Raw genomic sequence first — 13,675 nt, forward strand, 5'->3', positions numbered from 1 at the left:
GGAGAAGGAGGAGGAGGAGGAGGAGAAGGAGGAGGAGGAGTAGAAGGAGGAGCAGGAGGAGGAGGAGGAGGAGGAGGAAGAGGAGGATGATATCCTCTCACTGTTCCAGACAGACTAACCTCTATCAGAGCTCTCCAGACTCCAGGACTGATCCTTCCCTCCAAACTCACACTCCTCTCTGCCTCCTCTCCTGCTGCCTCCTCTGTAGCTCTCTGATAATAAACCCCTCCGCTCCGCTCCACCTCCCAGGAACATCCACCTCTCACATCGTTTCTACACAGCAGCTGATTCCAGCCTTCAGATCAGTCTGGATGATCAGGATGCGGCGGCTCCTCCTCCACCTGTCACCTTCCTGTTGTTGTTGGACAGTTTGAGCTTTCTGCTCCTTGAGTTTGTGTCCAGCTCAAGCTGAGAGAAATCTGATGGAGAGAAAGAGAGAAAAGTCCTCCTCTGACACATGTGATGGATTTCTTCTGTCTGGACTTCCTGACATGTTGTTCATTCAGAGGAAGTCTCATGAGGAAACTTTCTGTCAGACTTCTCTTGTCAGTCATGTTGGAATGAAGTGAAAGACAGACAGACACTGTTTGGTCCTCATCAGTCCAGCTTCCACCTCCTGGGACCAGGTTTTAGCCTCTGCTCTGCACCATGGCCCCCCCTGCAGGAAGAGAGACCGTCAGAAGGCTTTTCTCTCCAACAGGAGTCCTAACTGCTGCTCCTCAGAAACAGGCTGGACGAGCTCTGAGTCCACACTCTGGGACTGCTTCCCCCAGGACAGCAGGCAGCTCTGGATGGAGGGATGAAGAGGATGAAGTGATGAATGAAGCCTCCTCTGGTGTTTCAGCTCACACTGACTCATTCAAAGCTTCAGACTTGGCTCAAAGTGTGTGTGGAGACGTCTGGAGGCTGTCAGATCACTGCAGCTCCCGGCGCTGCTGCTGGACTGGAGAACTACTGGAGGAACCGTCTGGACTGATGGAGCTGATCCTGAGTCAGACTGTCAGCAGGTTCAGAAGACGCCATGTTGTTGGTATTGATGGGGTCAGAGGTCAGAGTTCAACATGCACTGATAATCCTCAGAGCAGTGTGCGTGTGCTGTGTGTAGAGTCGTCAACACACTGAGAGGAACACACACTGAATTGGTCTTTGTCTTTATTTTTATGTTTGCTGGTGAAGGAATATAAAGTAACTAAGAGTAATCTGGGATGTTTCTACTAAAAGTCCCTGTCCAGCTGGAGACAGCCTGTGGAGGGGAGAGGACGAGTCCACATCTGTTTCCTTCCAGATCCAGATTTTAGATGAACCTCCTGGACTCTGAGGAGCTGCAGCTTGAGGTCAGGGTCAGTGAAATGAGATCTGATCCTCTGCTTTGACCCACTGGGGCCAGTCCTGTGTGGATCCATCACTTAGTTCACTAGGTGGTCAACAAACCAGGTGGACTACAACACTGGAGCAGTGAGGGAAGGTTTTCCAGCAGCAGTAATCCTGACAGACTGAGTAACTTTACTTCTTCCTCTTCTGAACTCAGCATGTCTCCACTGTCTGATCCGCTGTAAACCTGACGGGACTCCTCTGACTTCCTGCTGGAGCTGGTGGGAGTTCATCTGCAGGGTCTGAATTCTATGTTTGGTTGTGAATCACGGACAACGGAAAGCTTTTCTCATAGCGTTAGCATCTGGAGGCGTTTTTTCTGTGCTCTCCAATAAGAACGAGGCTCTGCTCCACCAGATCTCCTGGCGGCTTGGCAGTAGTTTGAGGACTCTGCTGCGTTGATCACCATCAGTTTAAAGTTGGTATCATAACTTCTCCTCTGTTGTTTGCTCAGTTGTCCAGCGTTCGAGCCCCTTTGTTCCAGATGATCCGCCATTTTTCATCAGATCATTTGATCTCATTTCATTGCTCACTCGCTCTCTGCTCAGTGATACTTTGGCATCTATCGGCGCGGATGCGTATTGACATCTACCGTAAGTCCGCGATTATAACACGGCCCCACTTTTTAGGATGCAATTTCTGGAAAAAAACATCGTCTTATATTCGGGCCAATACGGTAGTTTGCCAATTTATTGTAACATTCAGCTAATATCAAATGGACTCACAAAAAGTGTTTACATGTTGAACAGCTGGGTTTTGGGTAGTTACTGTAAGTAGCTGAAGTGGTCTAGTATGGGCTAGGTCAAGTCCTACAGTGATTCCTGTTGATAAATGAGATTAATTTGCCAAAGCTTAAAAGCCATAATTAAATTGAGGACTATAATACCTTTAACTTTCCCCAGCAGATGGCGTGAAAATTGCAATAAAAGGGAATTAACTATGTTCTTACGGTGTCTTGCCAAAGCGATGAGAGCCACTCTCATTCACCGTCTCCTCCTCAAGCCCTCTCTCCGGTGTCTCCTGTCCTTAATTTGTGCCATTTTGGCCATTAAAAGATGGATTAAAGAGCACCAAAACACAGAAAAGTTGACGGTTGGGTCCATTTCGCCAGTGGATGAGACTCCCGTGGCAGGTGAGTGGCGCGAACATCAAAGAACATAACGTATTAATATAATAATTTAATAATATATTTTATTTATTCTTCAATGATTAGAAACATGACTAGGAAAGCAAAATGCAGAATAAGAGCACATTCCAAAAAATATTCCGTCTTAGCGAGCCGGTGCGTGTGGTTACCATGGTACCGGTCGAGGGTCACGTGATCAGCGCTGAGGGGAAAGGTCGGGGGCTGAGTGTCCGAATGGCCAACAGATTCAGGGCTCTATGTAGTGCACTATGTAGTCCAGCACTATGTAGTGATTGAGGGGTTCGGGCATAGGGCGCACATTCGCACACAGCCTATGGCGGCCAATCAGTGAACACAGACACAGAACTTCCTGTCTGTCACCCTTCAAATTAAAACAAAAATAAAATACATCAAAACCCATTTCATGCTGATCTGGTTCAGCACAGAAGTGGTGCTTCGGAAACCCCGGTGTCTGGGAGCCGAGGCCAAGGCTGAGTCCGCGGTTGGCGCAAACACATAAAGTGGTTCAAAGCCTGAGGCCTGATTCTGCACAGGAACCAGTTTGGTGGAAAAGGGGCTGCTGGACTGGAGGGACAGCTGTGCTCCACACATTCATGGCCAGTATGGGGGTTGAACCTCAACCTTGGTGCTATCAGCACCATGCACTGACCAGCTGAGCTAACTGGCTGCTTCAGCTGGAGTGTGTGTTTTGTGTGTGTGTTGGTGTTCTTTGTGTTGATTTGTGAGACAATATGAAGCCTTGAAAAACCAACTGTGAAACACAGGAAAGACTCTTTAGTGATTTAATCCAAACCATCATCATCACGGTGTACTTGATGAGTTTGAGCCGGTGGATTACAGTCAAGTCGGCACAAATCCAAGTCGGCACTGACCAACTCGGCACCGCCCCCGGGCCATACAAAAGCCCGCACGAAAAAAACTGTGTAAATCGTGATAAAAAAGAGGCTTTTGGCCGAGTTGGTAAGCAGCTTACAGTTAAGTCGGAAGCGACCAACTCGGCCACTTGAGAGCCCCGTGGGGCCGACTTGGCTATGTGCCGACTTCACTATGTGCCGACTTGACGGTATACCCGAGCCAGTGACCTAATCATCCTTACAGGACCTGGTTGCCCATATTAGAGGAATACTCCGAAGATTTTGGACCCACGCCATATCCCTGAGACAGGCAGCTGAGTCTATGGCTTCTACTGCTGTGCTCCGGTATATCCTTCCGTGGAGCACTGCGCATGTGCAGGTCTGTGTGGATCAAAACCTTATTTTAACGGATTGAAAAGAAAACCCGTCTTTTAAAATGTTTTATAACCATTCGGATTTACTTCACGAGCTAATACGCCGTCCCCTGGACCACTGGAAGGAGGATTTTGTCCACTTTCGTCAGCCCGGCTCTGTTTCCTCTTCACCTCCAGCAGCTGAGCTAAGCTAACTATGATGCTAACAGCTGGGATCCATTTCATTTTGTCCGCCATTACTCCGCCAGATGCTGAACGAGCAACAACTGAGCAGTACTGAGGATGGAGCTTCCAGAAAGTAAGAACAGACCGGCTTCTAGCACTGCCACAACTTCAGCACAGACCCACCAGGCAGAAGACACTTCAATTTTACTGGAGCGTTTCTCAAAGAGCGAGGAAGGAGTTCGCCTCTTCTGTGCACGTACATGGACGCACAGTGTTTCACTAAGCTGCAGTTATGTCCAAGGCCTGCAGGGGCCGCTGTTTCTCATCAAACGTGCAAACTCCTTAATGCACCTTTAAACATGCGGTGGTACAACCCCTTCTGAAGATACCTGGCCTGGATCATTTTAGGCCCATCTCAAAGCTGCCCTTTATTTCAAAGATCCTGGAGAAGGTTGTCTACCTGCTACTGAAAAACCACCTGGACAATCAGAACATCCTGGAGGACTTCCAGTCAGGTGTTAAACCCCTGCACAGCACCGAGTCAGCTCTACTCAGGGTTTTTAATGACATCTGGTGACTGTGCGGTTCTGATTCTGCTGGACCTGACTGCTGAATTTGACACCGTGGACCACAAACCCTGAATATCCCGACTGCAGCACCCTGTTGGCATCAGTGGTCCTGTACGGTTCAGGTCCTACCTGACAGACAGAACCATGTGTGTTTGTCTTGCCAGTTCTGAATCCTCCTGAAAGGTTGTATAGAGGATTTTCCATGGAGAGAGAAATCCAGAGACAGTTAGTCCTTTTTGAAATGCTGCGCATGCGTGACCCACACCCCCTCCGCCCCTGCTCTCACCGGAGGAACGCCTCCTCCTTACCCAGAAAGTTCATGCCTGTGCGAGCTGAGTAGCATGTAGCATGTAGCAACTTAGCATCCTAGCGCTAACACATAGCTACCAACGTGTCCTTTTGAACAACACAAAACACAGCGAATATGAGTAAAATCCTGTCCCTGAGCCATCCCTGCTCTCGGTGGATCAGAGGAGGACGGGGAGGTTTGTGTGGAGCTGCAGGACTGGAGCAGACACTTGGAGCTCACAGCTGATCTGTGTGCTGCAGCATGCAGGCGTAAACAACCCCCCCCCCCCCCCCCCCCCGGACTGTTTCATACAAGTCTTGTTTTAAGATTAAAACACACATTGTTTGTGGCAATTGTCTCAAGTCTACAGGTGAAAAGGTGTTGATAGCAGCAGCAGAGCCTGGCATGGTGGAGCGGGCTGGAGCGCGTGGGGGAGGGGGGACGAAAAGAGCGTCGGAGCATGACAGCTGCACTACAAATGTAGAGAGGTTGATGGACAGGTTGATGTTGTGGAACACCAACAAATACTATTGTAGCGTTACGACACTGAAGCAAATACTGGGAACTACTTTTTCTTTTGAAATCACTACGCCCAGACGCCATGTTTAGTAAGTAGTTCCATTTTAGCAATCTTCACAAAAAAAAAACAAAAAACACCTCAATCTGGTCATTTTGCATTAACATTTCACAGCGTAGTGAATGTGTGGATTATAACGTGTCCACCAAAGTGTTTTGGGGTTGTTGGATTGTGTATTTGATGAGTTTGACGAGGGGAACCAAAATACCATCCACTTCCATTGTGTCCACTGCGAAGCCTCGACTCACCTCTGGATCAACAACAGCTCGCCCTCATAAAGAAACAGGAAGCACGCTGTTCCTAATGACTCAGGAACTGCGCTAAATGGGCCAAATTGACAAAATGTTGAAGTATCGCTTTAAGCTAGATTCACAGATCAGCGTAGTGGTTCAGTCCGGCTTCCTCCACCTCAGGAAGTTGGCCAGAGTGAAATCTGTTCTTGCACGTGAGCACTTTGAGACAGTAATCCAGTACTCTATTACATCTGGCTGGATTACTGTAATGCACTTCATGTTGGAGTCAGCCAGTCGTCCCTCACTTGTCTCCAGTTGGTCCAAAATGCTGCAGCGCCGCCGACTGGAGGACGTCAGAGGAACACATCACTCCCATCCTGGCCTCCTCCTCTGGCGACCTCTGACCTTTAGAGTCCATTTTAAGGTTCTTTTATTCGTTTTTAAATCCCTGAATGGCCTCGCCCCGCCTTCCCTCTCTGAGCTGCTCGACCTCTACACTCCTGCTGGGAGGCTCAGGTCAGCTGATCAGCTGCTCCTGGAGGGGCCCGGGTCCAGACGGAGGCTCAGGTCAGCTGCTCCTGGAGGTACCCGGGTCCAGACGGAGGCTCAGGTCAGCTGATCAGCTGCTCCTGGAGGTACCCGGGTCCAGACGGAGGCTCAGAGGGGACGGAGCTTTTTCCGCTGTGGCCCCCCAGCTGTGGACTGAGCTGCCACTGCCATCAGACAGGCCCCTCACTGTCCGTCTTTAAGAAAGATCTGAAAACACATTTTTATTCACAGCCTGAGACTCTGCCCTTGGTTTTTAATGTTTATTTAAATGTCTCTTTTTTGTTGTTGTTTGTTTTCTTTGTTCTGACTGTTGTTTTATTCTTGCACTTATAGATCTTGTGACGTTGTTTCAGCTGCAGTCGTGTTTAAAGTGCTGTAGAAATAAAGTTGAGTTGAGCTGAGAATCACTGTTCATACGACATAATTTAAGCACCGTTGTGTAAATTTCTGATCCCCAGCGTGAGGCCACGCCCCCATAAACAGATGTGTCGACTCTGAGACAGACTGCGTGACCGCGACAGTTAAACTGAATTCTGGGAAATTCCCATCTGGAGCGGTGACTGAGAGGTGGAGGAGTTATCAGGGCCTGGAGCCCAGACGGCCCTGGGGGCCGCTGGTGCTGCAGAGACCTGGTTCTCACTGGGACTGGATCAGAGACTGAAGCTTCACAGAGGGAGGGGGGTCTTCATCTGGAACAGCCTGGACTCCAGGACTGGTCTGGTCCCTGTGACGGTCGGGTTCAGAGTTTCTCCAGTGGACCAGCTGATCTGTTCCAGCTGTGGACGGCGTGCAGAAGGTTCTACTGTGAGACTTGTTGAAAAGCGTGTGGTGATCCTGCAGGTCGGCTCGCTCCCTGGAACTCTCTCTCTCTCTCTCACCTTAAAAAGGATAAAGAAGGAAAAGGTCTGGATGCTGGAGGTTGTTCAGGTTTGTAAAGGACGAGTGTTGCTGTTTGTGTTGCTGCTTTCTGTGCTGGTGGTGTTTCTCATCTGTTTGTTCAACATGGGAAAGAATGAGTCCAGAGCAGAGGATGCTGGGAAACAAGGAGGCAGTAAACATGGGAGAAGAAGTGACAGAGCAGTGGAGCAGTGGAGCAGCGGGGCTGAGAGCAGCCTGGCCTGGAGCTCTGTCTGATCCTGTCCACAGCTTTCCCCCCAGCCGGGGGGGTCGGCAGGACCGCAGGCTGGAGATTTGTTTTCCTTCTGCTTCTGTTGTGTTTGATGAGACGAAGGGTCAGAGGTCATAGGAAGGTTCATTTCATGGAAAGACGTTGAAAGTTGTTGCAGGAATTTCACAATACTGATCAGGACCATGAATTTATCTGAAGTGACCCCGAGCCGGACCGGGACTCCTTCAGTGTCCGATGGACAGGATGGAGAACACCACAGGAATGCTGGGAGTTCCTGGAGGCATGAAGAGAAGTTCACTGACACATGGTACTGCAGCAAGACTCCAAGATCCAGCAGAGTCCAGCAGTCAGGGGAGGAGAGAAAACACACTTCCTGGAAGAACCAGGAAACACACAGTGACGAGCAGACTGCTGCTGTGGAGCTTCTGCAGTTCCTTTAACCATGAAGGGACTCGAACCCTCAACCTTCTGATCTGAAGTATTAAATATTTATTGCTCTATTATTCCATTAATATCATTAATATTATTGACAATTCTCTGTGATTTAAAAAAATGACAACAAGTCACACACTCTTGCCAGGATTTGCACCTGGAATCTTCCACCCACAGGATGGCTGTGTTGCTGTTCCACCACAAGAGTTGTGTTTTTTGTTGTTTTCAGTGACAAATCAACACTGTTCTGACTTGTTACCATTTATCAGCTACTTTAGCCTTTACTCTGAAGCTGCTAAATGCAGTTTTAACACAATAATACTTTGATTTAACACTTGAAATGAATCACATATGTTGAATGAACGAAACATGAAGTCCTGTCAGAGACTCACTTCATTCAGACCAGAACAGAACAGACAGGAAGGCAGAACACACTGTGTGTACAGTAATACAGAACACACCCCTGTGTTGCTGCAGGGTCACGTCCCCCCCCTCCTGATGTCCTCACCTGCAGAGCATCTGTCCCCAAAGCGTCCTGTTAGTGGAGCGGCTGACCAGACAGCGAGTCAGGAGGCTCCCTGCTTCCTGCTCTCTGGCCTGTTAAAACACACCTTATCCTGAGCCCACAGGGTCAGCACTGCTTCCCAGCAGGACCCTGGGCTCCGGTCTGTCAACGTCCCGGCCCTCCATCACCGGCCGTTCATTCATCCATTCATCATCTGAGTGTTCAGACACTGGAACCTGGTCCTGCTGGAAACGTCAACAAGAACACTGATGGTCTGTCTGTTCGCTCTGACTGGGAAAGAAATCTGGAGCGTCTGCAGGAAATAAATCGACCCACACATGACTGGAACTGCAATATACTGCAAAATATACTGTGATATGTTACAAAATATACAAATGTTCGCTGCTTTCAATATATTGCCATTAGGGCTGCGCGGTATGACGGTATAACACCGTGTGACGGTGTAACAGTGTGTACCGGCTGAAATTCTGCAACAGCGTTTACAGCGGAGAGAGAGCAGACGTCTGCTGCAGCTCTCTGCGTCGGCGTTCAGTCGTCTGCTGACAGGACGGCCGGAGCGCAGTTGTTTGGGAGCGTTTGTGCATCTTCACAGCGCGTCCCGACGCCGTGCGGGGTTTGTTCGCTGCGTTTCATTGGTCAGGTCAGCACGGGGTGCGCTCGCCAACAACACCAGCGTAGCCAGGAGAGGCGGAGTCATGATGGCGACGCAGAGACCAGCGGCTCCGGGAGCGACGCTAAAAACGGAGGGAGAGAGAGAGAGAGAGAGAGAGAGAGAGAGAGAGGGAGGGGGAGAGAGAGAGAGAGACAGAGAGAGAGAGACAGAGAGAGAGAGAGAGAGAGAGAGAGAGAGAGACACCAGGCGCTGCGGCAGGCGGGTGAAAAGGTCTGGAGGAAACCCTGCTGATGGTTTTTTCTATAATTTCAGTCATATAAACCGGAGTTTAAAAAATAAAAGAGGAAAATGAGCAAATGTGACAGTTTAGTTATTTTTAAGCAATTGTTTGAATTTACAGGGGAAAAATAATACGGTGATATATACCGTTACCGTGATGTGAAGTTTCTGATACCGCCAGCCCTAATCACAATCCACTGGGGAATAGAAATATGAAAGCTGAAGACATCAGCAGCAGCTCTTCATTGTTCTGGATGTTTTAACAGGATCTCACATCGCCAGGAGCTATTTATAGACACTGATAGACCAGATTAAAGAAAACACACCTGAACCAGCTCAGTACAGACTGCTGACTTATCCACACACACACACAGACGAGCACTGAAAATAAATCCATGTAAAACACGTTTCTGTTCATGTCGTTCTTACTTCTGAGGCTGTGAATGAAGTGAATCTTCGGTGCAGAGCTGCTGACGGCGCTGCAGCGCTGTCGGTACCAGACGGTCCCTTCTCCACAGTTCCGGTCCGGTTCAGGTTCAGGTCTGGTCGGTTCGGGTCGGATCCGCGCGCTTCGTCGCCGGCGGCGACGTCATCAGGGCGACGAGCCGTGACCGACCGCCACGGCCCCGCTCCGAGCGGGGACCGCCGCGCCGAGCCGGACGCGGTAGGGCGGGACTCCGACGCCCCCGTCTGCCGATCGGTCCGTGACGCGCGCCGCTCCAGCCGGCCCGCCGAGCAGCGAGCCGTCTGACCGTCTGTTCCACCGGGGAACCAGAACAACTCTGCAAACTCTTCCAAGAAGTCTCCTGAACGGCGTCTTGACGGAGGAGCGGCGGCTGCTTCCGTCACTGCAGAGGAGGCTCAGCCAGACCGACGGCGCCGTCGCAGACGGAGGGAAAAACCACCAGGTGGTCTCAGAGCGGCTCTCCGGCGCTCCAGACCCGGTCAGCGCCGCGCAGAAAGCAAGAAACTGAGGAGAGATTCCAGAACATGAAGGATCAGAACAGCTGCAGGATCCTGAGGAAGAACCGGCGCTGGTTTGACGCCACGGACCCGAGTTCTGATCACAGACCGGCGAGAGGAGCAGAGGAGGCTGAGAGGACCTGGAGCTGGTCCTGGTCCTGAGCTTCCTGTGAGACCAGGACCAGGACCAGGACCTGGACCAGGACCAGGTCCTGGTCCTGGTCCTGGTCCGAGCAGCAGGGTGACCATGAAGAGCAGGATGAGCGGAGACCCCTGGAGGTCCGGGTCCAGCAGGGACCACATGCTGCAGTCCACCACAGAGACCCAGAGGAGAGGGAGGAGGAGAGGGGACAGGAAGCCGTCCACACTGACCCCCCCTCATTCAGACCAACCCACCAACTGAAAGGCAGAGAGGAGGATATGGGGGCGGAGCTTAATGAGAGCAGAGCAGAACCAGAAGCCTGGACAGAGTCCTGGACAGAGTCCCGGACAGAGTCCCGGACAGAGTCCCGGACAGAGTCCCGGACAGAGTCCTGCTGGAGCAGCCAGGAAGGACTCAGAGCCACAGGAAGTTCTGGAGCATCCAGTCCAGCTCTGGAGATCATGAGGACTCAGCATCAGAGCTGCAGCCTCCAGAGGATCTCTTCTCTCTGGATCCAGGTCCAGGCAGAGCTGCTGGCGTCACAGTAACTGTCGTGTTGTGGAAACATTTCAACGTCCAGAATGATGGATCCATGAAAACAAAGCAGCAGAACAACAAAGAAACGTTGTGTCGTCCCTGCAGCTTTCTGCCAGGGCTCCCATTCCATCCAGCTGGAGGAGGATTCTGAAAGCAGGCCTGGAGGGAGAGCCAGAGAGCCAGTACTCTGATTACTGTGGAGCCTTTTTACATCTGAAACGTCAAATCCAACAGCAGCTGAAGCCTGGAAGGAATGTAAAGAACGGCCACTCAGAAGAACATGGATGTAGAGAGAAATCCAGGAGCTGATCATGTGTTTCCTCTCTGATGCTCCGTGATCACAGCAGCAGCGACCAGAGTTCTGCTCTGGATGAAGGGCGCAGCTCAGTCTGGAGTCCAGAGGAAGAGTCCAGGTCTGGAAGGGGAAGGACTGATGGAGGAAGTGGGCCAGAAACCGACTTCCCAGCAGCCCCGGCAGAGCGGCGAGGGTCCGCGCTGGGGTCCGTCTCCAGGAACGATCTTCAGGCTCCGACGCCCAGACGAGGCTTCCCGGCTCTCCATCGAGCCGGCCTGCATGGAGAACAGGTCCACAGAATCCTCTGGTGCTCACACAATATCAAACCTTCACAAGAACAGAGCTGCAGAACACAGGCTGGTAGAAACACACAGCATCACCCAGTACTGGACAATGTGTTCAGAACAGAAGCTCAGCTGGAATAAATAACGTCACACTAAGGTGTTCATCACAGCGTTTGATCATCTAGAAGATAAATGTTGACAGATAAAGAGCCTGACAGCCCAGAGATCAACTGGCTGCAAAGACAAAGCAGCAGCAGCACCAAGAAACTGGCTTTAAAGAGCAGGAACCACATCCATCAGGGCCAGACAGCAGATCAACAGTCAGACAAACAAGTCACAGCTTCAGGCTATTTGGTCTGGTCACATTCAGAGAACTCAGCCACGAACGAACGAATGAATGAATGAATGAATGAATGAATGAATGAATGAATGAATGAATAGACCTTTTTCACAAAAACCGGAAATACGCAAGCCGTGGGTGACTTTTCTTCCGGTCCAGCACCAAGTCCATTCATTTTCTCCGAGATGGGTCGCGTTTTCAGTGCTTGTCTCCAACATTTCCCCAGCATTTCCTTCGCTGATGTGGAAAGGATGGTGGAAGAGAAATCGGTGACAAAAAAGTCAAAGATGAAGAAAGGATACAAGTTTTTCCACGAAAACTTCATAGAAAAACACGAAGGTAAGTAGAGAGTTAGCATGTTAGCCCAAGTGCTACTGAACCCTGGCGACTGTATTTAGACATACTTTTTCATGTGTAGATCCTGATAACCGTATCCGAACATTTAAGTTTCATTTGCAGCATGACGACAACTGTTTGTTCTCTTTCTGGCTGTTTCAGTGAACGTCTTTCAGATATGATATTAGACGAATGCTATCATTGATTAGCCCAACAGCTAACAGCGTTAGCTCTCAGCTAACGTGTTTTAGTGCGTGTCTTATCATCATCATAGTATCAAATGCATTAAAAAGCCAGGTGACAGTGAGGGCAAGGTGCTGCCGGTCATAGAGGAATAGCCAGGAGCCTCATGAACCAGAGGTTTGACCACAGAGAGCAGAAGTTCCTGCTGCAGCTCTCTGCTGACATGCTGTCCGTCCCAGCCTTATCTTATACAGCAGCCTCGACTCCGCTCTTTTTCTTTGTCCTTTTATTTCAATTCATTCCATAGGTTATAAGTCTCTACTGCTGTTATCTGCTGTTATAATAGATCTGTGGCCAGAAGAGAGCATCCCCACTCAACCAAACCAGCTGTGTGTGGTGTGTTTCTGTTGTACTGAATAAAGTCGTGTCTGTGTGTGTGTGAAAATATATTGTAAAAGTTAGTTATTTTGGGGGATAAAAAAGGGTGGTGGTGGTGCACTACAGAGTCCCCTTACCATCAGCTGTTACCATCTCTGACCACTGACAGTGACGTATCTCCATGATGTCATGTTCATCATTCTGATCCATTTCTGTACAGATGACGCTTGCTGTTGACAGTGGACGTCTGATGGCGTTTTCCTGTAGCTGTGCAGCAGGAAGAGGGTTTTTCAGCCACACTGTGGCCCTGCTTCATCAGACAGCGCATTATACACAGTCTGGCCTGCAGACTGTCCTCCATCTCTGGCCTGCATGAGCTACAGCAGTGGCATAGAGCGAGAACTCAGGTGGTGTTTAATAAGGTTGTTTATTTACTCTGTTTTCATTAAGTGCTTGTGTTTACCATGTGTTGTCTTGTTTGTGTCCTGAAATTATTAAAAAAAACAACACACACAGACACAGACTGTGTATTACTACAATTCTTTGCAAAAATTAGCATATTTCACCGTTGGTTTCAGGGAATTCATCCAGAACCTGTGAGTGATGTGGTGTGAAAGCCAACAGCAGCTGGTGAGGTGGTCGTCAGTCCACACTGTACCAGGCATATACAGGTAATAATATTCAACATTTTACTTTTGTGACAGCTAAATGCTAATGCCTTTGTGTAATGATGGCCAGATGTAACTACTGTAACTACATTTTCCCAAAATAGAAGCACAAATAAGTAGAGGCTTTATGTATCTTTTTTAGGACCGTTTCCCGACCCTGACTTGATGGCGGCTGGACCCAGGCTGCATGAGGAACAACCCCAGCCCCTCAGTGCTCCTGTGTTGGATGGCTTGTCTGAAATAGAGCAGGTTCCATGGCCCTGTCCCACGTGGATGATGCCCCATGTCTTACCTTTGTCCACATGAAACATCCAGTGATCTTATCCAGCACCACTTGGCTCCTGAACTCCCAGTTCTTCCTCTTCCTTGGTCTCAGGATTCCCTCTCTAACTTATACTTCTGTTGTCTGTTATAAATATTTGCTGCACTGCTGTAACATGAT

The 13,675-nt window shown here is 49.7% G+C and overlaps 1 protein-coding gene across 4 annotated transcripts in view; it reads left to right on the forward strand.

Moving 5' to 3' along the window:
• LOC115408965 (tripartite motif-containing protein 16-like) overlaps positions 1–13,675 on the forward strand; it is a 232,283-nt gene that overhangs the window by 158,395 nt on the left and 60,213 nt on the right. The window lies entirely within an intron of this gene.

Source organism: Salarias fasciatus, chromosome 22 (assembly GCF_902148845.1).
Source record: "Salarias fasciatus chromosome 22, fSalaFa1.1, whole genome shotgun sequence".
Lineage (NCBI taxonomy): Eukaryota > Metazoa > Chordata > Actinopteri > Blenniiformes > Blenniidae > Salarias > Salarias fasciatus.